Source organism: Mesoplodon densirostris, chromosome 9 (assembly GCF_025265405.1).
Source record: "Mesoplodon densirostris isolate mMesDen1 chromosome 9, mMesDen1 primary haplotype, whole genome shotgun sequence".
NCBI classification, from domain to species: Eukaryota; Metazoa; Chordata; class Mammalia; order Artiodactyla; family Ziphiidae; genus Mesoplodon; species Mesoplodon densirostris.
In genome coordinates this window covers 36,655,254-36,671,485 of record NC_082669.1, presented here as the reverse complement: position 1 = coordinate 36,671,485, position 16,232 = coordinate 36,655,254, and the positions used below count along the sequence as shown (strand labels likewise).

Here is a 16,232-nt window from a genome sequence, read left to right as displayed (position 1 = left end):
TCAAAAATGGGATTATACTATATATGTTTTTTGGTAGTCTTCTTAACTTGTTAATTGCCTTGTGAATTTTGTACGTCTTTTCAGGTTCATAAATCTATGTGTAGAAAATAATTTTTAATGGTTTCATGGCATCCAAATAAGTGGATGTACCTTCATGTATTTAACCAATATCCTGTTATAGAACATTAGCTTATATCTACTTTTTACTACTATACACAACACCATGATGCATATCTCTATACTTAACTGATGATTTCTTTAGGCTAAATTATTAGAAGTAAAGTTATTGGGCCAAAAATGTACAGATTTTATTATTTTATTCCTATTGCTAAATTAACAAAATTTTGCTTTTACCATTGGTTTATGGAAGTGCCTCTTTCTCCTAGGTCTCATTTGATGTTTTGAATATTTCACTTATTTTGTGACTTGCCTATCCATGTACTTTATATATTCTCTCTTTTGGGTTGTTCATCTCTTTCAGAGTGGTTTTTTAAACACTTTTATTAAAGATACTGTTTGGATATTAAGTCCTAGTAATGTTATATACATATTGCTAATATTTTTCCAAGTTCACCAGTTGTCTTTTAACTTACGCTGTATTTTACCCAACCAGAAATGTTAAGTTTTAGGTAATCAAAAATGTCAGTATTTTCCTTTATTTCTTACTTTGGAATCATGCTCAGAAAATCCTTCTCCACCTCAGGGCTATAAAAGAGTTTACCTAAATTTTCTTTTAGTTCAGTCATAGTTTTATTTTTACAAGTACATTATTAATCCATTTAAAATCCATGTAAAAGTTCTGATGATTCTTCCTGTCACTTTCTTTCTAATCTTCCTGCTACTGACCTCTTTTGGGCCCTATATGATTGTAGCCATCTCCTATTTCTTGTCTTTTTAAAAAATATGTATTATTCTTATGATCCTTTGGAAAAAAACATTCTAGAGACTGTCCATTGTTAGGAGAAAAAAAAAATCCCTCAGAGCCCTCTAGCCAATTCTATTTTTCTAATCTTGGTACTCAATCTTACCTCTCTACATGAGCTTTCTACTCAAGATGGGCTGAAATAATCCTCGTCTCCCAAATACATCTCCTTGCCTCCGTGCCTCTGTGTATGCTGTTCTCTCCTCACGAAACACCCTGCCCACACCCAAACCATTCTTTTTTTTTTTTTTAATAAGTGAATTTTAATTTTTTTATTTTTGGTTGTGCAGGGTCTTAGTTGCAGAAGGCAGGCTCCTTAGTTGCGGCTCTCGGGCTCCTTAGCTGTGGCATGCGAACTCTTAGTTCCCCAACCAGGGATCGAACCCACATCCCCTGCAATGGAAGGCGGATTCTTAACCACTGCCCCACCAGGGAAGTCCCCCAAACCATTCTTTAAGGCACCTGCAGGAAGTTGTTTCTGGGCACACTGTTCACAGAACCCTTGCCTGTTTGTGAAACTCCTATATCACTTATATGTTTGGGTCCTAGTTGTATGCTGGCTTGCTTTGTTGTTTAACATTCTACTTGTGTGTTTTAAAGTCATAGATTTAAGGGTTTCAGAGTTGGGAGAGTCTCAAAATCTGTCATCCAATGTGTTATCTGACATCAAAACCCTTCTACAATATTCTTGCTAAATAGTCAATAAACTTCTATTTGATTACCTCCAATAATGGAGAACTCACTATGGAGAACTCACTATATCCCATGACTGACCGTGCCATTCTCAGTTACATCTTAATGATTGGGAAAATCTTTTCTTATTACAAGCCCTCAAATCTGCCTTCTTGTGTCTTTTGCTCTTGGAGGGAGTTATGGAAAGAACAGTAAATGTAGGGTCTGGAAAAACTAGTTTTGAATCTTGACTCCACTCGCTAATTGTTTTGTGATCTTGGGCAAAATGCTCTACTTCTGTTGGGCTTCAGTTTCCTCACTTGTAAAAGAGGGCTGATACCTACTTCATATTGTGGTAAGAATAGCGTTAACTGAGAATTAAAGTAATTATATGAAAGTCTCTGGCATAGATCTTAGCACTGAGTGTCTGATAAATATTTATTGAATTAGAATTTGATTTATCTTCCGGAACCCTGCAGACAAAATCAAATCCTATAGGCTGATGTTATATATACTTTATGAAAGTCTTTTCTTCTCCATCTAATGTTTCCAATTACTTGAGTTATTTTCTGATATCATGATTTCTTAGGTCATAATGTCCACCCCCTACTCTCCTGGTCACTCTCTTCTCAACATAGTGCACTTTTTCCGCATATCCCTTAAAGGATGGGATTCTGAACTCTGGACGGCACCCCCAAAGGCACCCAATCAGCATCCTATCATTCTATATATCAATTACAGTAGCTCTTGAACCTGGATATATATGAGAATCACCTGGGGAGTTTAAAAAAATACTGATGCCTCCCCAGCGCTTCTGTTTTAAAAGATCTTGAGTGACAACTGACACGCGTTAACAGCTGGTCAGGTGATTCTAATGTGCACAGGTCTATAAATTCCTTGAGAACAGATTTGCCATCCCTATTTGACATGCCTGGAGTCAGAAATGTTTCAGGATCAGATTCCCCCACCCCCACCTTTTGAAAAGGTAAAATGGTGCATAAATCATTAATATGAAATAGGCTTGGTGGGTCTGGATCTTTCCCTTGCAGTCAAATACATAAATATTTTGACAATGGCATACCCAAACATTCAAGTTGAGTGGAAACTGTAAAGACCATAAATAGCCTTGTGTTAGCTGAGATCCAGTTTTGCAGCCAAATGAATTTTGGCACAAAATTTCAGAAGAAAATTGCAGTTTTGAGAACTTCCAAATTGTAGATAAGGGATTGTGGGTCAGTCTTTAGTGGTGTCTTTTTAGCATTTAGCCTGGTGCGCTGCCCAAACCTGTGAGTTTAACACATATTCAGTGAATGAATGAGACAGACTTTTCTATGTGTTAACTCTAGAGGTATTAGTATATTTCCTAAAGTCAATTTTCGTCCAACAAAGAGTGCCTTTGGACCTTAAAACTTGAAATAAGCTAATTTGAAAGTCATTGAAGGAGAATAAGAATCAGTTTGTTTTGCTTTTTGTCATCTCAGGATTTTCATACCGGAAATATATACATATGAAATGACTGAAGACAGATGGAGAGCTTTTCTTATATGGGATTGAAGTAAGTGAACCAGTAAATGTTTTTTGCCTATTATGTGCAAAGCATTATAACATATTCTGTAACAATTGAGAAACGGGTTAGAGCACAGCTGGAAAAATCTAAGTTGCAGTGAGAATCACAATGAAGGAATCTGAAGAATATTTTGACTTTGAATAACCAACGTTGTAAGTCTAATGTTTAATCAACATTAAACAAGGTAGAATGGCAGGAGTTTACACATATAAACAGAATTAAATTGTAAGAATCAGCAAGCATCAATCAATTAACCAATCAGTCTCCAGTTCTCTTTGCTTTCAAAGTAGAAAGTCTCTGAAGAAATGAGATCTGTGTAGACATTTAGTGCAGACTGGGGTGCTCTCAGCCGTTTAAGAGGAGACATTGGAGTGGCATTAAGATGGTGGTCTTTACTGTGTGGTTCCCTGAAACATTTTTACCAGGAGAAATCTATTTCCTAACTTGGACGTTGTATTAATCAGGGTTCTCCAGTGAAACAGAACCAATAGGATGCATATATATTCTGATTATGTGTGTACAGAGATTTATTATAAGAATTTGGCTCACGTGGTTATGGAGGCTGGCAAGTTCAAAAATCTGCAATGTAGGCTAGTACACCCAAGACCCAGGAGAGCCAATGATGCAGATGAAGTCCAAACTCAGTCTGCTGGAGGATTCCCTTTTCCTTGGGAGGCGAGTGTTTTTGTTCTGTTCAGGTCTTCAACTGATTGGATAAGGCCCATCCACATTATGGAGGACAATCTGCTTTACTCAAAGTTCACCAATTTAAATATGAATCACATTCAAAAATACTCTTCAGGTTGATACATAAAATTAACCATCACAGATATTAATGCAAAACAACCTCTCCTCATCTCAATATTTAACTTTAATTGGTTACAGTTAGATTTGACTATAGTTAGATTTTTTTCAGAGTCCCAAATGCATATTGCTTTATTTCATAGATTTGTTTTTTTTTTTTTTTTTTAGATCTGCACGTGTCTACCAAGCTCCCAGGAGATGCCAGTGCTGCTGGTCTGAGGACCATACTTTGAGGACTCAGGGGCACTATTTTATGCTCCTACCTTCAGAGGGAAACAGTGTATAGCAGAGACAAAGGAATCTTTTCCTGAGTTCTGAGTTTCAAAAGTTTAGGTCTTTGCGGGAAAAGGGAAGAACTTAGGAAAAAATGTAAAGATTGGAGAGAAGTCATGATACAATTGGACTGGATTGCAAAGAAAATCAGTGTCCCTAAGAAGACCCCTTCTCCCTCCTACCCTCCCCCCACCCCCTGGTTGGGAGAAGCAGAACTCCAAGAGAAACGTGGGGAATCTGTGGGGAGTTATAAGATTCATTCATACCAGGTAGGTGGGAATTTATAAAGGAAATTAATTAGCCTTACATCTTACACATGTAAGATGTGTTTCATAAGTTTTTGTATTTTTTTTTTGCGGTATGTGGTCCTCTCACCGGCGTGGCCCTCTCCCGCTGCAGAGCACAGGCTCCGGATGCGCAGGCTCGGCGGCCATGGCTCACGGGCCCAGCTGCTCTGCGGCATGTGGGATCTTCCCGGACCGGGGCACGAACCCGTGTCCCCTGCATCTGCAGGCGGACTCTCAACCACTGCGCCACCAGGGAAGCCCCATAAGTTTTTTTTTTTTTAAACTATGTTAATGATTTGTTCTGTGCTTACTCTGTTCTAGGTAGGGGCCAGCCAAGAGTTTTATGTATTTTATTATTTCATCTACAACAACCCCATGAGCCATGGGGTAGCTACTTCTATTATCCACATTTTCAGCAGAATTTCAGTGAGGTAAAGGGTGTCCTGCCTATCCCATGGTTAATAAGTAGAGGACCCAGGATTTCTGATGAGATTTTTGTGGGGATTAAGTGAATTGATATTTGTATCTGTGAGCCAACTGTGCCTGGCCTGTAGTAAATATTATATAAATGTTAGCAATTATTGTTACGATTCCTTGATTTTAGATTTTAGAAGATCCTCTCCCAGTTCTTTCTCTTCTACTGACAGAGCTAGAGTTTTCACCTCTTTCTACCCCTTCTGCCAAAAGACCTGAGACCTGTGTTCACTCCTTCTCTAGTAGAGCCAAGAGGCTGGTGGAGAAAACTTCTGTATTCAACATGATTTGTAGGAAGTAAGAAGACAGGGGAAGCAGCTTTTCAGAATATGGAGAGAATTGGCGACACCAGTAGGGTGAAAAGAGGACCGTAGGTATTGTTGGAGAGAAGGGAGAGAGCACGGAAAGTCAGAGCCCTGTGCTTGGCTTCCTTTCTCCAGAGGCCCCAGCTAGCAAAGAGGCCTCCCTGCTCTAAGTACAGCCATGCCTTGGTACCCCCTGGGGATTGGTTCCAGGACCCCCACGTATGTCAAAAATGCACTGATGCTCAAGTTGCTTATATAAAATGGCATTGTATTTGCATGTAACCTATGCATAACCTCCTATATAATTTAAATAATCTCTAGGTCACTTATAATACCTAATAGAATGTAAATGCTATATAAAAAGTTTCTGGTATGCAGCAAATTCAAGTTTTGCTTTTTCGAACTTTCTGGAATGTGTTTTCCCAAATATTTTCTATCCATGACTGGTTGAATCTGCATGTGGAACCCTCAGATATGGAGGGCTGACTGTAGTGCAAAGGAATGAGGTAGTTGCATTGGAGGCTCAGTGACCAATCCCGTATCCTTCACTCCCTTGTCCTCTACAATTGGCACTTTTCACTTGAACCATTGAATAAAGAACTGCTGAAACTATCCTTAGGGTCTAGTGGTTGTATGCAGTTGACCCTTGAACAATATGGGTTTGAACTTCGCAGGTCCTCTTTTAGGTGGATTTTTTTCAATAGTAAATGCCACAGTACTATTCCATCTGAGGTTGGTTGAATCCTCGGATGTGGAACTGGGGATATGTAGGAACTGCGGATAATGGAGTTACATAAGTCATACTTGGATAATGCAGTGCCCCTCAACCCTGTGTTGTTCAAGGGACAACTATATTTTGCTTGAGCATAGGCGGAAGAGGAGGTAACTGGAGCACGGGAGGTGGTATGTCCTTCCTATGTGGTCACAGGCAGACTATCAAGCATCAAGAGCAGGCACCTAAAGTCAACAACAGGCCAGAACAATGAGGAAGAGCTTTTCATTTTATATTCTTCACCTGGATAACCGAATACCGGTGTACCTGATAGACACACATAGACAGATTTGCATGAACTAATGAATTCTACTTTTTGCGTAAGCCAGTTTGAGTTAGGTTTCCGTCATTTCTAGCCACAAAGAATCCTGATTGGTCATGCCACATAATTTGAGAAATTAATTTTTTTTCTGTTAAATACAAGGAACCTGAAGAACTGAAGAAGTAGTAGATTTCATTTCCCTGATTTTAACGGGCAAAGGCACAGGCGGTATTCTGGATGGACTAATTAAAAATGAGAAAATGAATCAGGATTTTGACACCAGAGTCATTCATGGAGGGTATTAGTATTTACACATATCTAGAACTCTAAATGTAAAGGCTAAATTGGAACTGAGGGTCGAAACTTCTTTTGTTTACCCTCATGGAAGTCTGCCTCTGAAGAGAGAGAATGTGCTGATCCTATTGGTGTCATGCATTTCTAGTTATATGGCAGTTTAAAAAACTGTATAATACTAAGTGGGCATTTGGTTTTTAATGCTTCAGTCTCCTGAATTCATTAATATGAGTCTACCCTTGGGAGATGGCAGTATACCAGTTACTTAGCTATTGTCATTTCACTCCACATTTAACCTATTCTAGTCTGCTCTGTGATGATGTAGCTGAGGCTTTGCAAACTACATTTCCCAGAATCCTTTGCCTGCTAGCTTCCTTGAGTAGCAGGCCTTTCAAAGAAATTGGAAGTTAGGAGGAGGAGAGAAGGTATTATCATCCTGTGGGCTTGCTATTCCCGTTAATAAGGCACCTACATGGGCATTTCGTTCCAGGCTCCAGCTTCTTTGGGTATTTTGCTCCTTTGTCTGCTTAGAGATATCTGGAGCAGCCAGGTCTCCCTCTTCTGAGATTCTAGGCTCTGATAATCTAAACTCTCCTTTGTATTTCCCTAGCCTAAGGGGTGGTAGCTATACTTATTATCTCTGGGTTACCTCAGTGTTTCAGTGTTTTTGCCCTTTCAGCCCACCAACACCTGTGTAACCAATTCCTTATATAATATTTAATTCCCTCTTGAAGTATTTACTTTGGTGTCTGTTTTCCTAACTAGATCCCAACATGTAGTAATAGAAATGGTCCCAGGAAACATATCCTAAAAGGTGGAATTCTGGAGCTGGTTCAATTATGTTCTTGGCCTTGAATTACTTCTTAATGCCTTGGCAATAAAAAATGAGTTGTTAATAGTCCATGACATGCACTAGTATCATGATTAATTAAATGATCTCTTGTGGTTGATTATGATGAAGTGTTTGCTGAAGCAAACATCTTGGATACCAAGTGGCTGTCATACATATCTTTTTGGTTGTAGTGAAAACTATGAAATCTAGAAGGTAGGGTAACTCCTTGATTGAACTGATGAGCTTACTGAGAGAAAATGATAAATTCAGACCTTTTAACTCTCAACTAGACACTGTTGGAGATTCAGAGAGTTTCTATAGCCACCCTAAAAGAATCTTTTACTTTCTGTAGCCACTAAGCTGACTTTGCTGAAGATCAGGCCATAATTTAATTGGTTGCAGAATTACAATAAAAGCTGGGTTTATAAAGTGCCAATCTGTTACTTGAAAGTTAAGACATTAATTGGGAAGGAGTGGGACCTGGAGTGGGGCCCCTGTATGAATTCAGATGGAGCAGAGAGTCTGGAACCCCTGAGTTTTTCTGAGCCCCCTTTGCCTCCTGCTGTAACTGAGGAAACTGGCTTTCTCTTATTCCAGGGCCCTGTAATAACCTCATCTAAGTTGGTTGCAGTAAAAAAGGATGCCTAGCCTTGTCAAGACCCACCAGCACCATCTCTGATGACTTCTACAACTCAAGTCAGAACAAGTACAGGGTATGAGTACAAGGAGGGTGTAGCTGTTACTGAACTCAGGTCTGGCTGCTTGCTGCTTGAAAATCAATACCCGAGAGAGGCAAATGTTGGTAGAAAGGAAAGTTGCTTTTAATCAGAATGCTGACAATATGAGGAGATGGTGGACTCAGTGTCCCCCAAAAGCCATCTCCGAAAATTCTGTTCAGCCATGAAAGCTATTAAAGAGAAGAAGGGAAGTAACCTCAGTTAATCATTGAGGTAGGGGGTCAGAGTCATCGCCATCCCCCACCGCGTTCAGGCTTGTGTGCAGGCTTGTCGACTTCTTGTGATCTTTAGATGCTATCTTGTTCACACAGTTTATTCACGAGATTACTGAAGGGGAAGCTAGGGAAGAGACCTGGTCATCTGTTAATTACTTATTCTTTATTTCTACTTCTTTGATCTATGGAAAGACCAACAAGTTAGACAAAGTATGCGTGATCAAAAGATTTGAAAGGGGGCTTCCCTGGTGACGCTAGTGGTTGAGAGTCTGCCTGCTGATGCAGGGGACACGGGTTCGTGCCCCGGTCCGGGAAGATCCCGCATGACGTGGAGCGGCTGGGCCCGTGAGCCATGGCCGCTGAGCCTGCGCATCTGGAGCCTGTGCTCCACAACGGGAGAGGCCACAACAGTGAGAGGCCCGCGTACCGCAAAAAAAAAAAAAAAAAAAAATTTGAGAGGTGTGCTAGGGCCGGAGATGAGTAGAGCATGGGGGCGCCTGGTTTAAGGTTAGTGACAAGACCAAGGGGCCTCCTGCAAAGAGCTCTTTCCCGCAAAGGGCGCTTTCCTGCCAAAAGCTGCTTACGTAGCTATGCTCAAAAGAATTGCAAAGTTTGCTATTATATACTGGCAGAAACTTGGTGAATTTATGTGGGAATGGATTTTCTGGTTGTTAGACTGAGATAGATGGACTATAACATTGGATTAGGCTAAGTTTATTGATATGAATTCACAGAGAGTCCAGATTTAATGCATTGGTTCAAGCAACTGGAAGTGGCTGTAACAGTTTGCTTGGTTGATTGAATGAAACTAGGACTCAGTGCTTGTCTACATTCATTGAGGTTGAGATGCCAGAATTTCCAGGCCTGATGTTAAGGAAGAAATTCAAAGTTTTAGGGAGGTGGGAACTTTGGAGTGGATTAATCATATGCAGTCTTACACTGCCTTACTTCCTCCACTGTAATGTTAGAGAATGCCCAGCGATTACTCCCTTCACTGAGGCATTAAGAAATATATTAGTGAAAGGAGCTCCAGCATCTATAAAAATAACTGTGTGACTGTGATGGCTGTTCTCTGGAGGCTAGGGATGAGGGATTCAGAATGCATTGACACACTTTACACAGGAAAACACTGAGGGCCCCCCAAATTTAAGTTTGTTGGGAGTAGCTGTAGAACAAGAGCACGTGTATATTGATTTCCGGTCTGAGACTTCTTTATTAAACTTCATTTAGGCCAAAATTCATCACGTTGTTTTGGTGTGTACTTCAAGACTCAAGACCACTTTGATTTTCCACATTTATATTCATGCATACTTGTTTTCTCTCTTACGTTTGACCCATGGGTAGAAAATCAAGAGACAATCCCATAACATGCAAAAACAAAAATTGCAGTCCATTACAGTAACTCTGCTGCATGCATGTTTATGCTGCTTTCACACTCCAAAGGCAGAGTTGAGCAGTTGCAACAGAAACCTTATGACCTGCAAAGCCTAAAACGTTTACTCTCTGGCCCTTTATGGAAAAAGTTTGCCCACCCCTGCTCCAAAAATGAAAACATTGCAAACAAAGCTTAAGTTCTTCATGATCACCCTTCTTTTTGTCAATATAAATTCTATAATATTATGTTTTCATGTTGGTAGATTACTTGTAGATTTAAATCTATGATTTCTCTGTCATTAGGAAAGATGGGGCAAAGTTCTCAGAAGACAGAGCAGAATGACTGTCTCCTAAAGAAAGGTAGGCTACTTGGTCTCCCTTTTCACAGCATATTTTAAGGATTATAATTACTACAGGGAACTTTTACAGATCACTGATGCAAAGTTGCCTCCTGATGACCAAGAGGTGACTTTATTTTTTCAACTATTGACATTCACTACATTAAAAAAAAAACTTTCCTCACTAATTTTTTAAGGCCTGATAATTTGTCAAATTTAATACACATTGGAAGATTGGAAAAATATAAAAAAGTAGAAAGAGGGCCTCCCTGGTGGCGCAGTGGTTAAGAGTCCGCCTGCCGATGCAGGGGATACGGGTTCGTGCCCCGGTCTGGGAGGATCCCATATGCCGCGGAGCGGCTGGGCCCGTGAGCCATGGCCGCTGGGCCTGCGCATCCGGAGCCTGTGCTCCGCAACGGGAGAGGCCACAACAGTGAGAGGCCCGCATACCGCAAAAAGAAAGAAAGAAAAAAAAAAAGTAGAAAGAAAAAACATGTAACTCTAGACCAACCACCTAAAGACAACCATTGTTAATTTGGTTTCTTTCTTAGCATTAATTCTAATTGAAAAATGCTCAATGAATAGAAAGAAAAAATTGATGCATCATTATTTTCTGGCTGTTTGTAGCTTAGCTTCAAATGTAATATTTATAGAATATTTAGTCAATAAATAATTAGTTGTCACCTGCCTCTTTTTACCTTGTGAAATGTAAGTTTGCACGTATTTTCCAAAAGTCAAGAAAAACATATTCATATCTAAGACAGGCCATTATTTCCTAAATTACTGAAGTCACCATGGAGATGAAGTTGTTTTGAGATGACTGATTTTTTTCATTATCCCACCAGCCTGAATATTTACTGCTGTGACCCTTTTTCACCATTCACACTTAAAAAATCTCTCAGGAAAAGGGGAACATAAAATGCCCCTAGGATCCTTCTCCATTTCAGTGCCTCTGTCACGAGGTGCCCTTGTCTAGCCTCTTGTCTCCCGTGGGAAAATCCACTGTGGCTGCTCAGTCAGATGTGTCTTGTAGAGAGATGCCATGATGGAGTGCTTCCTGATAATGTCTGTCTGAAGACCTGTTTCACACACCTCTTCTCAAGGGATTAAACGGATATACTGGCTGAATCATAGTTTGATTTTTATGTCAGCCTTGCTTTTCTTCCCCAGAATTACCTTAACATTTTAAAAGAAATCTTCAGGGGCTTCCCTGGTGGCGCAGTGGTTAAGAATCCGCCTGCCAGTGGAGAGGATGCGGGTTCAATCCCTGGCCTGGGAAGATCCCACATTCCGCGGAGCAACTAAGCCCATGTGCCACAACTACTGAGCCTGTGCTCTAGAGCCCGTGTGCTACAACTACTGAAGCCCGTGTGCCACAACTACTGAAGCCCGCACGCCTAGAGCCTGTGCTCCACAGCAAGAGAAGCCACTGCAGTAAGAAGCCCGGGCACCGCAACCAAGAGTAGCCCCCGCTTGCCGCAACTAGAGAAAGCCCATGCACAGCAACAGAGACCCGATGCAGCCATAAAGAAATAAATAAATGCACAAGTTTATTAAAAAAAAAATCTTGAGTGAACACTAGATTGGTCTCCTAGTTAGCTGCTGAAACAAATTACCTCAAATTTAGTGGCTTAAAATGACACAAATCTATTATCTTACAGTTCTGGAGGTCAGGAGTCTGAAATAGTTCTCACTAGACTAAAATCCAGGTGTTAGCAGGACTGTGTTCTTTTCCAGAGGCCCTAGGGGAGCATCTGATGTCTTGCATTTTCTAGTATCTAGGCGTCTCCTACATCCCCTTCCATCTTCAAAGCCATCAATGGCCTGTCCGGTCTTTCTCATAGTGCATCACTCTGACGCTGACACTCCTATGTCTCCCACATTTAAGGTCCCTCATGATTACCTTAGGCCCACCCTGGATAATCCAGGATAATCTCCCAGTCAAGATCCTTAACTTAATCACAGCCACAAAGTCCTTTTTGGCATCTAAGGCAACATGTTCACAGGTTCTAGGGTTAAGGACATGGACATCTTTCCAGTGGGGTACATCATTCTACCAACCACAAATACTTTAACTCAAAAGAGTGGATAATGTCTGAAATGGGACAGAATCATTGGGGAGATACTGTTTTTCTTTTGCTATTTCTCAGTCATACTAGTTTACTACTTCCGCTGTTGTAGTGTAAAATACCTTTCAGGAGTAAAATTATTATTCTTGCAAGCCCTTTTTCAGGGCTGGCCCAAGGCAAAATGGTGATGTAATTTGTCTGACCTGTCAAATTTTTTCCTTCCAGTTTTATTTATCCTTTCCCAGAACTCTGCTCTCTTCTCTTACTCTCAATCTTAGGTTAATCCTGATAAAATATTTTGTAATAGGAGCTAAAGAAATGACCCTCCTGAGGATATTTTCACATTATAATAAGGTTTTGAAAATCCAAAGACTTAAAGACACAGAGTGGAGCTATAGGTTCCAAAATGATCCATAATAGGCTGATAGTAAATTAGATTCAAATGTTTGTTCATTATGTGCTTTGCTTGTCACTGCGAGGGTTCAGAGATAGTAAAGCTCAGTTGCCATTCTCAAGGAGTTGATAGTCTGGTCAATTTAAAATTCATATTCTTGCATCAGAGGACTTTCAAACCATTCATGTAGGTTCTAGTCCTTTGTAGCTATGTTATCATTGACAAACATTAGTATTTGAAAACTAGGATTTTTTAAATTAGTTTCTGCTTTATAACAAAGTGAATCAGTTATACATATACATCTGTTCCCATATCCCTTCCCTCTTGCGTCTCCATCCCTCCCACCCTCCCTATCCCACCCCTCCAGGTGGTCACAAAGCACAGAGCTGATCTCCCTGCGCTATGCGGCTGATTCCCACTATCTATCTACCTTACGTTTGGTAGTGTATATGTGTCCATGCCTCTCTCTCGCTTTGTCCCAGCTTACCCTTCCCCCTCCCCATATCCTCAAGTCCATTCTCAAGTAGGTCTGTGTCTTTATTTAACTAGGATTTTTTAAAAAATGGAATTGCTATAGACCTATATTTACCAATGGTTGCAAATTTACTAATACAATTGACCCTTGAACAACACTGGGGTTGGGGCACTGACCCTTCACCCACTCAAAAATCTGCTTACAGTCTGCCCTCCATATCCATGAGTTCTACATCTGCAGACTCAACCAACCTTGGATCGTGTAGTACTGTAGTATTCACTGTTGAAAAAAATCCATGTATAAGTGGACCTGTGCCTTTCAAACCTGTGTGTTCAAGGGCCAGCTGTACCGTGTGCCAATAAAATGAAGGCTTACAGTTCCCTATGTCTTCTGATAGAAGAAGTGGGGGAGAACGGGATGAGGTATAAACCTTAAATTTGCCAGTTTACAATATCTTCTGGTTTAAATATTTTCTTCTGATTGACTCAGATTCTTAGATTTAAAACTTATTTCCCTTTCTTCTATACCTTTCCAAAATGGTATCTGGACACCAAACAAACCTACCTTGGGCTCCAGAAGGCCATACTATCTCTATCTTTCAAGACTGCTCTCTATACAAGCATCCCAGAAAAGATAGCCTCTGCTTACATAATGTGAAGAAACATAAAAATAAATGGGGAATTGTCTCCCAACGTACGCATCCTTAATCATAATTAAATTTCCCAGCTCAACCTTAAAGGTAGAAGGGGTATTCTAAATTATGGAAGAAACTATGCTCAGAGTCTTAAAGGCTTGACTAAAGTTATAAGAGCTTTGGAACTACCAGAAACTAGGGATTATTATGAATAAAATGGTTTGATATCTGCCAAATATTTCCCAAATTATCTATTGATTTTACATTTGTATATCTTTCCTATTTAAAATTTAGGAAGACCACAACTACATGATGCTTGTAACACACAGATACGGTCTTGACTAGGACAACCACAATCTAAAGACTGCATTTACCTGAATTCTCAGAATTTCTTTTAGCGATATTTTACAGCTCTGTTTGGTGTTTTTTTTTGGTTTTTTTTTGCGCGGTACGCGGGCCTCTCAGTGTTGTGGCCTCTCCCGTTGCGGAGCACAGGCTCCGGACGCGCAGGCTCAGCGGCCATGGCTCACGGGCCCAGCCGCTCTGCGGCATATGGGATCCTCCCGGACCGGGGCACGAACCCGTATCCCCTGCATCGGCAGGCGGACTCTCAACCACTGCGCCACCAGGGAGGCCCTGTTTGGTGTTTTATTTTGACATGTACACTGTCAGGAAGTAAAGTGGTTCATGCTATTAGGGTAATTAACATTAGTTGCTAACAAACAACTCCCAAGTTTCAGTGACATAATACAAAAAGTTTTGTTTCTTACTCATGTCACAGACCAAAGCAGGTCAGATGGCTCTCCCAGGGGTTCTCTCCTACAATGTTGAGTCAGGGATCCAGCCCTGTTTCATCTGGTGGTTCTACTTTCCAGTAGGGCCTCCAGAGTCCTTCAGTGCCCTCCATTTGGCCAGCTAACTAGCAAAGAGGGTTGAGGACCAGGTGGGATATTATAGGGGTCAGGCCAGAAAGTGAGGTATATGACCACCCACATTTCACTGGCCAAAAGTAGTTACATGACCTGACCTAGATGCAAAGAGTAGGGAAATGTGACCTTCGTATTGTCTCTGTCATGTTCTTTAATAAGAATCTATCAGTTAACATTATTTATTGATGATCAGCTTGGTGCATATCATTGTATTAGGTACTATGAAAGTAAAAAGAGAGTCAAAATTTCCTATGCATGGATATAAAGAATGGATTAAGGCAAGAAGTCTTTTTTGACTCATTCTGTTAAATAAATGATTTAGTAATAGGGTGAATCCAAAGCTCCATTGTGAGTTAGTTGTTTACAAATAGAGGCACATTTAACTCCCAGAAATAGTGTATAAATTATGGTATATGTATTAGATAACATGTATTCCAGGTTCAAATTTCAGATGCCCGGATCACTGGTAGGGATTGCAGACTGCCTTCCATGTTCAACAGCTGAAGAGGGCAAACCTAACCAGTCATAAGAACTTGTGTATAACAGGTTATTTTTTTTCATAAGCATAAAAAAGATACTGCATGTGAAGCAGTCAGTGACATCTTAAAGGAGGATGGAGTTGGGACTTGGGATTTGGGTCCTGAGAAAACTATATAAAAGAACAGGAAACAAATGACAGGACACGGTGATTATCATCCAACTGGCAAGGGCTGCTATATAAAATAAGAGGGGAAGGAACTAGCGTGATTATTATGTAGTGACGTTAATAGACAAAGAAAACATAAGTTAGAATTACCATGACCTCCATTTTGTTGCAACAGACATAAATATATTTTCAAAGACCTGGTGACCTTGTAATTATGGAATGAAAGCAAATTAAGCACCTGCGTGCCTTCTGAGGTCCAGTGTTGCTCACCCCTCACCGCCCCCATTTGTATTTATAAATGATTCAGATGTTTAGATAGCACAATGGTGGTAGTAGGGAGCTGATATTTGTTGAATGCCTATTATATGTTGAGAACCATAAGGTGCTTTTTGTTTTCTTTAGATAAGTTTACTGGGGGGTTTTTTTGTTTTTTTTTTTTTTTGCTGTACACGGGCCTCTCACTGTTGTGGCCTCTCCCGTTGCGGAGCACAGGCTCCGGACGCGCAGGCTCAGCGGCCATGGCTCACGGGCTCAGCCGCTCCGCTGCATGTGGGATCTTCCCGGACCAGGGCACGAACCCGTGTCCCCTGCATTGGCAGGCAGACTCTCAACCACTGCGCCACCAGGAAAGCCCAAGTTTACTATTTTAATTCTCACGAGGATGCTCTGAGGCAGGCATGATTACCCCCGTTTTAACAGCAGAGAAAGCTGAAACCCAGTGAAGTTGCATGACTTGATGAAGGACACGTGACTAATTGCGGAACTGGAACTGGAAAGCAAGTCTTTGGCCTTTTTTTAAAATTGCTTTGCATTGTAATGGTGACACGAATATAACATTATTATAATCTCTGGTTGCTATTTTACACATTTTATAAAGCCATGTAAGGGAGAGTAAAAAATTGCTTGCTGGAACTCCACAGAAAAGGTAAAACAAAGGTGAAATATTGAAATGTATTG

General features: G+C 40.6%; 1 long non-coding RNA gene across 1 annotated transcript in view; it reads left to right on the top strand.

Moving 5' to 3' along the window:
• LOC132495703 (uncharacterized) overlaps positions 1 to 6,938 on the top strand; it is a 74,328-nt gene extending 67,390 nt beyond the window's left edge. Inside the window, exons 3-4 of the long non-coding RNA XR_009533330.1 lie at positions 3,076 to 3,149; positions 4,134 to 6,938. This is a non-coding gene — a long non-coding RNA (uncharacterized LOC132495703). The remainder of the gene's footprint in view (positions 1 to 3,075; positions 3,150 to 4,133) is intronic.
• The last annotated feature ends 9,294 nt before the right edge of the window (positions 6,939 to 16,232 follow it).